Source organism: Desmodus rotundus, chromosome 4, assembly GCF_022682495.2.
Source record: "Desmodus rotundus isolate HL8 chromosome 4, HLdesRot8A.1, whole genome shotgun sequence".
NCBI classification, from domain to species: Eukaryota; Metazoa; Chordata; class Mammalia; order Chiroptera; family Phyllostomidae; genus Desmodus; species Desmodus rotundus.
In genome coordinates, this window is record NC_071390.1 from 88,266,534 (window position 1) to 88,281,770 (window position 15,237).

At 35.3% G+C, this 15,237-nt stretch overlaps 1 protein-coding gene across 1 annotated transcript in view; it reads left to right on the forward strand.

The window, feature by feature from the left end:
* GRID2 (glutamate ionotropic receptor delta type subunit 2) overlaps positions 1-15,237 on the forward strand; it is a 1,366,498-nt gene that overhangs the window by 896,759 nt on the left and 454,502 nt on the right. The window lies entirely within an intron of this gene.

Genomic DNA, 15,237 nt, shown 5'->3' on the forward strand with positions numbered 1-15,237 from the left:
TCTTATTAAAAGTCCTGTGCGAGCTACAACTCAATTTAATGAACATTACATGGTACAGATGATAAATTAAAACAGAAATTTATTTAGAAACAAATATGCCAAACCACATCTGCACTTCCCCCAACTGCACTGGTTAATTATGGAGCAGTATAGGATGCGCCCAGCTTTGTATGCATCTTTAAGTAGTCTTTAACTCCTAATTTTTGGTGAGATTAATTTTTATTCCTTCACAATTTACCCTCGGTGAATTATTTTTTAATTAGTTGGTACATATGGAGCTAAAAGCTCAAAGGCATCACATTATTTCATCTTTCTCATTCTCCACTTTATTCCCTGCTAAAAAGCATCAGGCCAGTAGTTAGGAGCACACACAGGCATTAAGGTCAAGGGGCCATGGTTACGACTGGGCCCTATGAAAATTGTTTTAGTTAGGCAAATTGTTTACCATCACTAAACTCTGTAATCTGTAAAATTGGAAAAATAAGAGATTTTTTTTAAGATTAAGGGTCATCACAGTGTGTGGCATTATCATTAGCACTAAATTAAATATTAATTTTGTTTAAATTTCCAAAAACTAGATTCAAAATGTGACTTAAACAACAAGCTTATAATCCTGAGATAACTAAAATAAACTTCCGGTGAGCACTTTTTTATTCTCACCTGAGAACATTTTTATTGATTTTGGAGAGACAGAAAGGGAAGGAAAGAGAGAGGGAAAGAAACATCTATGTGAGAATCAATCACCAATCAGTTGCTTCTAGCATGTGCCCCCACCAGGAATTGGACTTGCAACCTAGGCATATGCCCTGCCCCCAAATCAAACCCCCGACTTTTGGTTTATAGGAAGACACTCCAACCAACTGAGGTGCACAAGCCAGGGCCTGGTAAGCTTTTTCATGGTAATAAAAGCCATTCGAATTTTTAAGTTATTAGGAGGTGTTAAACTGAAAAACATATAAAACAACATGGTTGCCAATTATTTGCTCCTCTAACTCTTTTCAAAGACTACACTTACTTTGTTAGTGTGACAAATGAATGGATTTGTCCATTCTCTCTTTTATCAACACGGGCTTTGTAAATTCATATTGTTACCCTTAGGAGGGTCGAATGACATATGTTCTGGCATGACCGTGACTGGGCCTTCCACAAGATGATGCCCATACATTTCTTTGCTTTGGTAATTAACAACTTGTAATTTTATATACTTAGAGGAAAATAAGAGTGAAACTTACGATTTATAATTTATCTAGTGTTTTCTCAGTAGCATATCTTTTTAGAAGAATAGCTATGGTCCTTCTCCCAATGTCCTACGGCCCAAAATATTAGAGACAGTGGCATGGTCTCCCTCACAGCAGCTTACCTCTGTATCTTGCATTATATACGTGCTTTGTAAATAAGTTTTCACTCCCCAGATGCTGACTGAGGATGCACTATGCTTAGTATTGTGCTTGACTCAATATCTGGGAAAACTAAATTAAAGATATGTTAATGTCAAAGGATAGGTAGGAAGTATTGGGTCACAGAGGTAAACTGGTACTCCTGTTTTTGATGAAAAGAATAGTTATTCTTTCAGGCCTCTTTCTTTCCCACATAGACTCTGAAGTTACAGCAAAGTTGTGGACAGATTTTGAACTCAGATAAATGTGTGCAAGCTACTCAGTGAGTTTTGATATCCAAACAGAAAATAACCAATACTTTATCCTTGCCACCAAATTAAACTTAGTTGGAGGCTTTAGACTTAATTTACCAATTTTTAAAATGCTGGCTTTTTCTTACAATATTGTGTCATCCCTGAGATTCAAAACTGCTACATTGTTAAGAAAAAAAGCCATTACTGAAACATAAAGTTTCTCTTTTGAGTTCACAAGTGCCTTTCCTGCTTCCTTTCCTCCTAGATATAGGTCCCCTGAGCTACATTGTAAGGTGTAATCTTCTCTCTCAGAACCGTCTAAATACAGTAAGCCCTAGTGAAAACAGACGGTCGGTGTGATTATTTTTAACAGCCCTGGAGACGTCCATATGCTATTCGGTAATGTGGCATCTGCGTGGCCCTTTAGCTGTGAAGTGTACTTCAAACATAAGCAATTTTTAAGCAACAAGGTGTCAAACTATTGATCCGTGTGAGGTAAATCAGTGCTCTGGCAAGCCTGAATAAAATCAGCGAAAACCCTTAGAGTGCTATTAAACACCCATCTTTGACAGGCACATGGCATGTTCTTTTAATAAAGTTACATAATTGTGCCTCCAAGTCAAAAATTTTTTGTGAGGTGAAATACTCATTCCATTAACGTTGGGGTCACTGAGTCACTGCTGTACTGGCATTTCCCACGGGTGAAACAGGGGGCGAGCATCGGGCTGTGGACAGGGCTCCGTATTCTCCTCTCTGCCGAGTCTAACTTAGACACATTCTATGTGAATAAATAAATAGAGTAAGAAGAGTTTAATTCCCAGATACCTACAGTAGTTCTTGATTCTTTTGTCTTGAATATCTAACTAAAACCAAAGATCCTGTTTCTATTCTAAGCTCAGTGTCCTCTGTTTTTTATTCCTCCTCCATCCTTGGATCTTTAACACTAAACAGGTTTAAATAAGAGATATAATAGGTGATAATATATCCTCGTAGGCACATTATTGAAAATGTTAGCACTCAAAATAATTGTATGAAAATAATCCGTGGGACAATCTATCCAATAAACAGCATTACAAAAAGAAAATAGAAATGGCTGAACCTGGTAAAGATATGATGGCTGTCCTGTTAAATGTTCCTTTTTTGTTCACATTGGTTTATGGATCTACCCAATTTATGGGGTTTATGGAGGCACATTCATTCATTAACTCACATAGTATTTGTTGAAACCTACTATGTGTCTGGTGCAGTACTGGATCCCAAAAGATATGGCAGCGAACCAAACGAAGATGCTTGACCTTAAGGAACTTATATTCTAGTGGTAGGACACCGAAACCAAAGTAGATAGTGATCAGTGCTGTTGAGGGAAATAAAGAAAGGATGAGACAGAGAGCAGATGATGGGAGAGAGATTGTGATTGTCTCTAGGATGCACATGAACGGCGTTGTGATGAAGTGCTATTTGAGCAGGCAGTGAGATGAAGGTAACGAAGCAAGTGATGTGGATGTGAGGTAAGGGGAATAGAGCAAAGGAGTCAGCCAACCCCAAATCCTTGAGGCAGAAGCTTTTCTAATGCATTCAAGGTAAAGAAAAAGACTAAAGTGATAGAATCTAAGGGAGGGAGAAAAACAGCAGAGTTGAGGTCAGAGGGAGAGGTGACCCACAGTAAGCCCGATAAGCCATTGATATAACTTTGGGTTTTACTCTGAATCAGGAAGCTTTAAATCAGAGTTTGGAGGGTTTTACTCTGAATCAGGAGGGCTGCCAGAGGGTTTGGGATAGAAAAGTAATGTGACCTAATTCATATTTTAGACTATTTTAAATTTCTACCTAGTCTGTTGAGAATAGTGTGTGTGTGCATACAGTAGCAAAAAAAAATAAGAAAAGAGACTTAAGTGTAGGAGTTTAATGCAATAATACAAGTAAAAGATTATGGTATTTTGGGACAGGGCAGGAGAACATGGCCCATTTGAAATAAATTTCAAAGACCGAGTCCACTTTACTTATTAATATATTGGGCAGGAGTGTCAAAGAAAGGGAGAAATCAAGTTTAATTCCAAGTCTCTAGCCTGAACAACAGGAAAGATTGATGCTATTTACTAAGAAGGGAAGACTACAGGAGAAGCAAGTTTTGTGCAGAAGGTGAGAAATTCAAGTTTAGACAAGTTATGTTAAAATACCTATTAGAAACCTAAGGTGGAGATATAAATTTAAGACTAGGTTTTTTGGAAGTAGTCTAGGCTACAGATTAAAAATAAATGCAAGGGATCAGCACATAAATGGCATTTAAAGTCATTTACTGAGTGTAATAGAGAAAAGAGGTCCAAATAATGAGCCCTGGGCTTGCCAACAGTAGAAAGTAGGCAATAGGAGGAAAGAGCAAAGGAGCCCCCAAAGAAGTAGTTGGCAAGATAGGAGTAACCCCAAAAGTGGTATCCTTGAAGCCAAGTGTGTCAGTCAAAGTTGAATCAGAGAAAAAGAACCAATGGGAAATATGTATTATGATACTTATTGCAAAAAATTGGCTCATGTTGCTGTGGGGGCAAGCACGGCAAGTCCAAAATCTGCAGGGCACACTCTCCGGAATGGCAGGCAGAGGAGCTCAAGACGGAGTTTATAGCTGAAATTATTTCTTCCCCTCCTCTCCCTCCTGTCTCCTCTTCTCCTCCTCCTATTCTTCTCTTTATTGCCCTCCTTCTCCTTCTTACTTTCCACTCAGAAAAGCCTCAGCTTTGATCTTAAAGCCTTTCTACTTGTAGAATCAGGCCCACTTAGATGATCTGGATACTCTTCCTCATTTAATGTCAATTTATTTTAAACTTTAATAACATCTTCACCAAAACATTTAGATTAGTGTCCTATTGAATAACTAGGACCATATCCTAGAGAAGTTGAGGCATACAACTATTCATCACATCAACCAAGGAAGAAAAAGCAGAGAGTGATCAATGTGGCAAGTAAAGAGCGTGAGTAGATTGACTATTGAACTTAGCTACTGGGAGGTTATTCATGAATTTGACGCTAGCAGATTTTTTTTAGAATGGAGCTTTGTTTGTTTCCTATGGTTGTGGTAACAAATCACCACAGTGTGGGTGGCTTAAAATTACACAAATGCAGTCTTTATGAGTTCTGAAGGCCAAAAGTTCAACATTGGTTTCTCTAGCTGAAATAAAGGTACCAAACCAAGGCCACGCGCCCTCTGAAGTCTCTAAACTGCCTCTGCCAGCTTCTGGTGGCTGCGGGCATCCGTTTGCTTGTGGTGGCACCATGCCCTCCAATCTCTGCTGCCATCACATCACCCTCTCTTCCGTGTGTATCAAGTTTCTCCTCAAGTCAAGATCTTTCATTTAATCATGTCTATGAAGACCCTTTTTCTTTCCAAGGTAACATTTACAGGTTCATTCTGATATCATTGGGTGGCCATTATTCAACCTACCACAGAGGCAAAGCCTGATTGGAGTAGATCCACTATTTTACAATGTTTTTGTAAAGGGGAACAAAGAAATGGGGCCATGGTGGAGGGAGTCATGGAAACTGTACCCCAAGTCACACTCACAGAACTTTCTTCCTTTACACACAAACTTCCTCCAAAGAACAGACAATATTCCAATTTTATGTATTCCACTCCCTAGTCATGCATGTCCATTCATTTCTCTTGCATCTCTGCATTGAAGAAAATTTGAACGCATCTGATAGATGAGAGCTAGCTTTCACGAACCTAAATAATATTTGAAACTTTTATCTTTTTTTTTACTTTTGCCTTACAAAGGAAAGCCTTTCTTCTAAAAAATTGCAGTTAATACATTTTGATAGCATTGCAAACATTTGTTCATTTTGGCCTACAAGTCCGATTTCTTATTACATCTGAATGTGATTTCTCCTGTATTATGTTCAAAAATTTTTGAATTACTTTTTTTACTTTTACATTCTTAAAATAGGTATATTGGAGATGCCAATTAAAAATAAATCCCCTTGCATTTTTCTCTTTGTTTGCTTTTCAAATCGTTTAAGCCCTTTCCTATCCATGGCAATGGGATATAAAAGATATCTGGAGGAAATGGGGGCCGATATAAAATTAATGCCTTGTTTTCTGTCATAACTGACGACAATGTCTAGGAAGCTTTAACTTATTCTGAATGCCCATTTCTGTTGTGCATGGGCTTCCTGGTACATGCTGTCAAGAACAGTACCTGAAACATAAACAGGTGCTCAATAAATATTGAATGAATGAGTGAATAGACAGCAAAATTACAAATAAGATCTTTATATTGCATTTATTATTATTATATTGCTATTAAAGGCATGTGTAATTAATTTTTACTGGTATTATATATATAGTATAAGCCTTTTTAGATGAGGAAAATCAAAGAATAATTATGATTGGTATTGGGTAGCAATTTTAAAAAGACTATTTCTTTTGAAGAAAGCCTATGATCAAAGATTTGCCTGAGAGAATTTGTCTGTTACACTCAAAAACAGCACAGTATAGTAGTGAAGAAGACTTTAGACTCTAAAATGAGACAGACCTGTTCATTTTAAATGTGCTTGATGTATGCTTTCAAATTTGTGGCCTTAGGCTAGTTATTTTATGTGTCTTTTTCTTAGTTTCCCAATTTGGTTACCTGGGTTCTCTACCTTATGTAATTTTTTTAAAAATTTAGTTAGGATAATTCATATAAGGAACCCAATATAATTTAAGATATAGTAGCATCTAATATTTTATAATTATTATCAATCATTGTGATCATGGACAGGAATCTTTTATGTTAATTTGATAGCACGACTAGTCTTTTAAAACTTTATAACAGGAATACAGTTATTTTTCACTTGACCAATCTTCTGCACGTTATTTGAAGGCCCTTTAAAATCTACTTATCAAGTAAGACTGAGTGCAAATGACAAGTAAATGAATGCAATATTATCAGATTCTATTAACAATTTTTACTTTTTTTTTCTAAACTGTTTCATACCTTGATGACTCACATTTCTATTTGTCCTGGATTTAGCCTTTGAAATTTAGGTCCTTGTATTTAAATGCCCTTTTGATTTACCATTTATTTCAAAAGCAGCATATTTAATAGCAAATTTATGGTATTTCCACACCATTATTGCCCAGGTATGGTCTTCCTTGTCTTCTCTTTTTAAGAAAATAACCACCATCGTTCATCTAGTTAGGCAAACCATAAATCTAGCAGTGTTTTTTTCTTCTTTTTTGAATATATAATTGACTTACAACATTAGATTAGTTTCAGGTATACAACCTAATGATGTGATATTTGTATGTATTGCACAGTAAGTCTAGTTAATACCTGTTATCATACACAGACATAGAGTATTTTTTGTGATGAGAACATTTAAGATTTAGTCTTAACAACTTGCAATTATGCAATACAGTATTATTATCTACTGTCACCATAGCAGTTGTTCTTGACTTTTCCTTCTACCTCACCTTCCACATCCAATGTCTTCCAAAGACTGCTGATATTGTTCCTAAATAATCTACCCTCGGAATTTACTCTAACCCTGCATCAGATCTCAAGTCAGTCACTACTTCTTGAGGAAGCCTCCCCGTGCTGTTCCCGCCCGCTCCCCAGATCTTCCCAGCACACACCCTTCTAAGTCCCATGTATCTTTATTTTGCAGCCATACAATGGTAATTTTGACATTAGTTTTTAAAACTACTTGATTTATGTTAATCTACTATCCTTTGAAGAAATACAGTATCTGTTTTAACTTATAATTTGATCTCCAGAATCAAGTGTTTTTCAAAATGTCAGTTGGAACCCATTAGGGAATTGTAAAACCAGATTAATTAATGAATAATGCAAAGTATTTTTGTTTAATGAAAAAGTAGAACAAAAGAAAGTTATGTGAAAGTGAATAAAATATAATAAACATAAATATTATATGCTGAAGCTTTTTTTTTAGTTTTGAGTGTATTTATGTATTCATGCAATATGCATTTGTGTGTTGGTGTTGATATAAAATATATTTCATACTGTTGGTCTCAGTCCCAGATTATAAAACCATGATTTAAGAACGTGGCTGGCACCTCATATACATTCCATAAGTATTTGTAAAGTCCATCAATTAATGCCTTTCCCTCTCTGTTATTTAATTTGGTCATTTTAAGCCACCTACTAGTAGAGTTTGCAAATAAGGTGAAATACTTCTGTATACATTTTTGAAAAAAGTATTAGTAATTCACAAGATTCTATAGCAAAGATTTCTACCTTAATTTAATGCTACTTCAGTCGATGAATATAAATATGGATATTAAGTAGCTAAATAGTTCAACTTTGTTATAATTTTATAATGTTGCAGTAGTTTTAAGTTTTATTCGATTTCCACTGTGCCTTAATCACTATTAATGTATCCTTTATTCATAATCAAATGGAGTGATTTTTTAAACAATACCAGCAACTTGACACACTAATTTATTCCACAAATATTAATTGGGTGCCTACTTTATGCCAGGCATTGTGCCAGGACCTGTGTATAATAAAATGAATATAACTTCAAGGAGCACTTACTTTTGAAAACTAATTAATTAATTAATTCTGCAAATATCTGTTGAGTACTTATTATATCCTCAGAGCTATATTCAGCTATGAATACTATAGTGATGAAAAAATATGGACAGTCTCTGGGTCTCTGACCCTGAGACAAGGATTCAAGTTCTAACAATTTATTTGAGAGGAGATTCCAGAAAACACTGACAGGACGTGGGGAGTAAGCTAGGGGGGAAAAAAGGCATCCAACAAAGAATTTATTTTCAAGCAAGTTATCACTGCAAGTAACTGAAACTTAATCCTGCTGGGAATTGTGGGAACTAGCATAGAAGTCACTTCAGTCCTCCACCCGATAACTGTTAAACTAGTGTGGGCTTTTCCCAGAGGCTTTCATTCTCAGGCACTTGAGGCCTGCCCCATAGGCAGTTATGGTCCTGGTGCAGAGTTACAGACATTGGCAATATCTTCATCAATGTGCAATTGGAAAGGTAAGGCATATGGAGGATGCAGGGAGAGCAGCAACCTCAGAAGACTTACCGTATAATGAGTGTCTTGGGCTTCCATATATGAACTCAATGTATTGTGCATGTGTGAGTGCTTTCTGCAATTGTTTGAAACTAGAAAATATATAATTGTCTTAGCTGACTGATGATCTCCTTTTAGTTGCCTTTCTCCAATATGGGAATTAAATGTCTATTTCTTTATCCTTTTCCTCCTGCAATCTCTATTTTTAAATAACTGAATTATTTTCAGGTTATATAATTATTCTAATTGCTCTGCATTGTACCTCCTCTAAGAGTTCCAGATATTTAAGGCATAAGAATACAAGTATGAGTATGAGCAAGTGTAACTAATGTTTTTTGAGTTTCATAATGTACCAGGAAAGGTTAATAGGTATACATTAATAACCTTTCTTAATACTAACACTTTGAAGTGTTTACAGACATTGTTCTCATATTACAGATAAACTGAAGGTGAAAAGTTGAGGAAATTGCCCAAAATATCAGAACTAAAAAATAATAAGTTCAGGACTCAAACCCAGATCTGTCTGATTTTAAAGTTCATGCTTTTTATCAGTACTTTGTTAATCTCATACACAATCAAGAATGATGTGCTAGGAAATTCCACATGGAATCCTCCCACACAAAAGAAGGGATATCTCTCTACTTAAAATAAGTTTATTTTGAAGCTAGTAAAGAAACTATTGATTAGAATTTAGGCAAAATATTGTATAAGTTGAATGAATTGGTTAAGAATGTGGGCCTTGGGGTTAGGATCATTTTATACAGAAAGGAATCCCAGCTCCACCACTTAAAGCTCTTTGGTGTGGGTACATGTTAGTTAACACCTTGTTTCCACCTAAGAATCACAATGCCACCAAACTCAAAGAATTGATGCAGGGATTAAGTGACATCACATAAGCAAAGTGCTTAAAACCATGTCTGCTCTATAGTAAGCCTTCAGTTATGGTTAGCCTGAGTTAATAATCACAATCTGACAGGAACGTATTCAAAGGAAATTAGCCACTTGTGCATATAAAATATTGTATGGTATTGCTTTAAATATTAATAAGAAAATTACTAGTCTCATTACCAAAATAAAGAACAAAGTCTTATGGTATTCTTCTACTATAAGCACGGAATAAACATTTGTTGAATGAATGAATAAAATGTTACTTGTTTTCCTTGAAGAAGTATGCACACTGTGTTAATTTTTGAGAAAATGACTCCTAAATATAAAAGTCTGAATCATGCTGTGGTTGTGAGTAGTCCTTTAATGAGAAGTGTGCTCTATGAAGGAAGCAGCTAGTTTATGTTGCAGAGTGATGTAGCAGAATTGTTTTATGTATGAACAAAAGTTTAAAAGATATTTACTCACGGGTCACGTTATAATAAAATTAATAATGTTCAATGTTTCTTCAAAGATACCCTGGAATTGTTTTCCCTTTAAACTTACATAGCTTGGTAGTGAAGGGTGCAATACCCACCAGTGAAGTTGGTGCCGGCCTTGATCTGTGCAAAAAAACTAACATTTTTAGTGACAGGAGAACTCGGAGCCACCATTGCCTTTTCTCCATCTGTAAAATAGTCAACATAGTAAAAAAGACAAATATATCCTTATATTATTAGGAAAATATTTCTCATCTTGAAAAACTCTTTAAAGGGTCTTGAGATAACACTTTGAGTACTGCTAGCCCATAATACAAAAATTTCCTAAACATCAATATGATTTTATAATATAAGAAACAAATATGTTATCCTTTGAAAAAATGTTAAATCCTAAACGGTCCTTAGTTCCAAAATAGCCTCTTTTGCATTAATTTTTCTCAACTATTCAAATAAATTTTTATATTTTAACTTTAATTGGGGATAAGCATAGATGTTGTTGGACTCTCTAAATTAAAGAGTTCAGTTATTCTCTCATTTATCCTACTCTCAAGTTTAAACTGAATGAGATTTGTTAAAAGTTAATACGAAGAATGGTACATTACAGATAACTAAATACACTAAAAGCATTGTGAGACTCTATACACATTAAATGCCTTTTTGGAATCATTGTTTCCTTTAAGAAAACAATATGTTGTTGATGGTAACGTAGAATACAAAAGAGAAATGGTGGTCATTTTCTTACTAGATTTATTTTAAAACAGCAACTATTTAACTAGAAGATTCTAATCTGTGCTTTATCCATGTACCACAAAGCTGTTTTTTATTCTTCTGTAATTCAATATATAATTAACTCAGTGCTTATATTACCACAAGTATTTGATATGTTTACTGTGTCTCATATCTAGCTCTTTATTATTGAATGGGAGTGATTACAGCTACTTCCTTTTGTTTTGTTTGTTGTTACTATTGATGTTATGAAATGTTTTCCACTAAACAGAGGTTCACTGAGATCAATGTCCATTTGAAAACAAAGGATGGTAAAATGAAAGTGAAACTTACTAATTACACTAATATTTATTGAGAGCCACCACATGAGGCAACTTATGAGAAGCTGTGAAGTATACAAAGAAGTCACCAAGTTACCTAGAATCTAGTAAAGATAACTTAAGTGAAATAGATGAGAAGGCCATGGAATACACTGATAAAATCTAGAGTTGAGAGGAGGGAAAAATCATTTTCAAATAAGAAAACAATGTTTTACCCTGAAATACGATAATAAAATTTCTTCTTATGTTTTTAGTTTTCAACTATGCTTCAACTGTTACATTTCTTCAATTTTCACATCTTGCAATATATTTAATTTTTTTTTGAAGATTTTATTTATTTATTTTTAGAGAGAACAGAAGGGAGGAGAAAAGAGAGGGAGAGAAACATCAATGTGTGGTTGCCTCTCACACCCCCCAACTGTGGATCTGGCCCGAAACCCAGGCATGTGCCCTGACTGGGAATCGAACCAACGGCCCTTTGGTTCACAGGTTTGGCACTCATTTCACTGAGCCACATCAGCCAGGGTCATCTTAAAATATTAAAGATAATATTTTATACATGCTGTTCAAAGTATTATAAAGTTAGTGTCGGCTTCCAAATATATGGTAAATCAGAGTTTAAGCAATTCCAACAGTTGTAATGCTGCCTTCTCTGCAGGCGAAAAGTGTAGGCAGTCAGGTGAGTAAAGCCTGACTTTTATACCATTTCCTTGGAGCAAACTGTGGCTAAGAGCCTCATTAGCCTCATGGATACAGCACCCAGGAGCCTAAAAGGATCTGTTCCAGTTCTGTTACATGACTAACTTGCAGAGTAACTTTAAGGAAGCAAATGCAATGTTTATTTTTTCCTTTTAAAATGTTTGATTTTTATTACACACAGACACACAAATACAAAGTGCAAACATTTGGAATTACAGGTAAATTTTGCTTTCAACTAATTTGACTATTTGTATATGTTCATTTAAAAAAACTAACATTTTTAGTGACAGTTTAATAAACCATTGTATTTGCCTATTTCCAAATAAAACCAACATTGTATCCAGTGTTTTGAAGAGAAATTAATTAAAATGATTACTATTGTTAGGGGCCATCCCACATGACTATTTCATGATACTGCGCAGTCTGAGCTTTCTGAAGAAAACGCTGGCAAAACTGAAGGATAATTGTGTAGTAAACAGGTCTTAGAAGTTAGAGATTGTGTATTGGAGAGATATATAAGCTTACCTTCCCCAAAACCATTTGTTTACACTCTGAAGACAGAGAATTTCTCCACTTGCTAGAGATTTCTTTACATTGCGGCGTAAAGGTCAATCTCAGTCCTGGGGTGGGATGGATCAGTGTGCCAGCTGCCCTTTGTGAGTCCGAGTCTCCCAATTCCCCTGTGGCTGAACTCCCGCATATGCACAGGGTCACCTCGGACTCACCTTACACTGCCCCGGGAGCATCGGGACTATGGAAGCAGCACTAAGCTGCTCTAGGGGCAAATAAATGGTCTGTTCTCTGATCCACAGACTTGCTTTTCCTGTCAGAATATCTATCTACCTATGTCTGTCTGTCTGTTCAACCATATGACTAAACTAATCAACTGTCAATTATATTTCTGGCTGAGATTATTCAGAATTTTCATTAATTTCTTTCCTTCCTAATTAGCTTTATAAGTAAGTAAGCCATGCCAACTGAAATAGTATTATAGTTGCATAGAGCAAATACTATTTTTAAGTTTTGCTAATTTTATTTGAAGGTTTAAAAAATAATACTTCAAGTTAAGAACATTAATTAGTTGAGTTATTTCCCTCAATATGTATATTACATTCACACTCAGCAACTCAAAATGATTATTAAATATTGCAAAACAAGTTACTAAAAGTATGCTTTAAAGGAAAATTTTTAAAAATATTATTGATATTTATATTGAACTGCTTAAGAAAGAACATGTACTTCATTTTCACAAAATGTAAAATTTAATTTATTAATAAAACTATTTAGAAATATTTTTAGAATCAAGGAGTACCTTGAAAAGAATGTTTTAAAATATGTCTGTAAAAGCAAACACCGTTATCTGTTTTACATGAATAAGAAATTTATTATATCAGAAAATTATAGAAAAAGGATGCCATGTAAAGAGAGTTAAAGCACTAATCAAAGAGACCAGACAGCGCCACATGCGCAGGATCTTTGCTGGAGGGACGTGTTTTTTTCCTGAAGAAAGGTATAGCTTCTCTTTGGGAGAGCTGAGATTTGGTCACTCTTCAGAGCCTTTGAAAAGATGCTTTGATGTTCAATAAGAAGGAAAAAAAAGGATGTTGCTTTTGAAAAGAGAATAAAAAAATAAGAATGCCAGTTTTAACCAAAGAGCATTATTTTATGCATTTTACCACACACTGCCCAGAATTTAAAGAGGCCCTCTTCATTAAACTAAACATATGTTGTTTGAAAACAGATAGTATAAGATATGAAAACAGTAAACTAAAAATGTACTGCTTTGTATATAGTAAATAGCCAACAATTTTTAAAGTTCAATAGTAATGCAGTAAATAAGCTACACATAGTATATCGTTTACAGCCAGATTTTTGTCCTTATGGTAGAAAAGTATTCCTCTGGTGAACAGGAGAGTGCAGGGGTATATGTGAGTGAACAAGGATTTTTCAGGAGGGAATGGTTTGCTCCATTTAACCAATGACATCCAAGACAGTGATACTGCGCTGTTCCAGTGGGCTCTTCTTTGAATGTAGTGCCTGACAGTTTTGATAAAATGTTCATATTCATAACATGGTAGACTGCTGTGGATGCAAAAATGATTTCCAGTAAATTCTTTAAGGGCTTTAACACAACTGATAGATGTGAACAGTTACTAAGTTCTGATAGTTCTAAAAATATGGACACCTGCCTCTTGTTACGAAAGAGGAAATTTCGGGACAAAAATGTAATGAGCACATTTCTCTCAAAAAGGCCACTGCCGAAGAAGGTGTGATTGTAGCTGTGGAATTTATAGACAGGGAAATAACTGTGCTAACATGTGAAAGTGAATGTAAATATTTGAAAGATTTCAGATGGGGTCAATATCCAGAATTTCTGGGTAAATGTTTTAAATATACTAATGTGCATGACCTAAAGTGAAGATGAGCTGAATTCTTTAGGAGGGACAGGACAGAGACCTCTGGGTGTATGGGACAGGTTTGGCTCATGATTCTTGGGTTAGACTTGGGAACTTTTTATGAGGTTCCCTCTCTCAATGCTGAGAGAGGTATAATTGAAGAAAGTGCTAAACCTAACTATGGGAATGTGAGAAAAAATTCTAGAATTGTATAGTTATTTGGATATGGAGAATACTGAATAGAAATATATATAAGGAGAATAACTCAAGAACTGTTGGAATTTAGAAATAAGGAAATATGTAAATAAGGAAAATCTCAATCTTAGGGCCAAGTGAGGGCTGACCAATCAAGAAGCTGAAGTAGCAGCTGTCAGCAAACTTTGTTGTTTAATACTATTAATGGCGGATCAGACCTTTATTGCATTTTGTCTGTATAGTCTACTAATAACTTTCCCATGGAATTCACTGTCTGTGATACAATGCACCTCTAATCCATCTGTAATATTACTTCCAGAGTCAAAAGTCTAAATCACAAGGTAATGCCGTTTTAATGTTTTGAGGCTCACATGATCCTAGGACCACAGCCTGAAGTTTCCACATCTGGAATTAATTAGTTTTTTTGCCTTCCCATAGAACTTTACTTTGATTTCTATTTTCATAATTAAGTCAACATGAATTCGTTACTTGCTTGTGTATACTCATATATCTCTAGCATGTGGGTGGAAACTTCAAAGTTAAGGTTTTTATTAGCAATATTTTATTTTTAGTTTGCTTAACAACAGGATAAAAAATGGCCTCTCTTGGAAGGAGAGATAAGACAGAGATAAAAATAGGCTGTGACCACACACACACAATACTTTTGTGGGGACTGGGTCTAGTAGGGGTGTCCAACCTGTGGCAGAGGATGGCTATGAATGTGGCCCAACACAAAATTGTAAATTTACTTAAAACCTTGTTTTCGCTCATCAGTTTTCATTAGTGTTGGTGTATTTAGTGTGTGGCCCAAGACAACTCTTCTTCCAGTGTGGCCCAGAGAGCCAAAAGGTTGGACACCCCTGATTAGGCTTT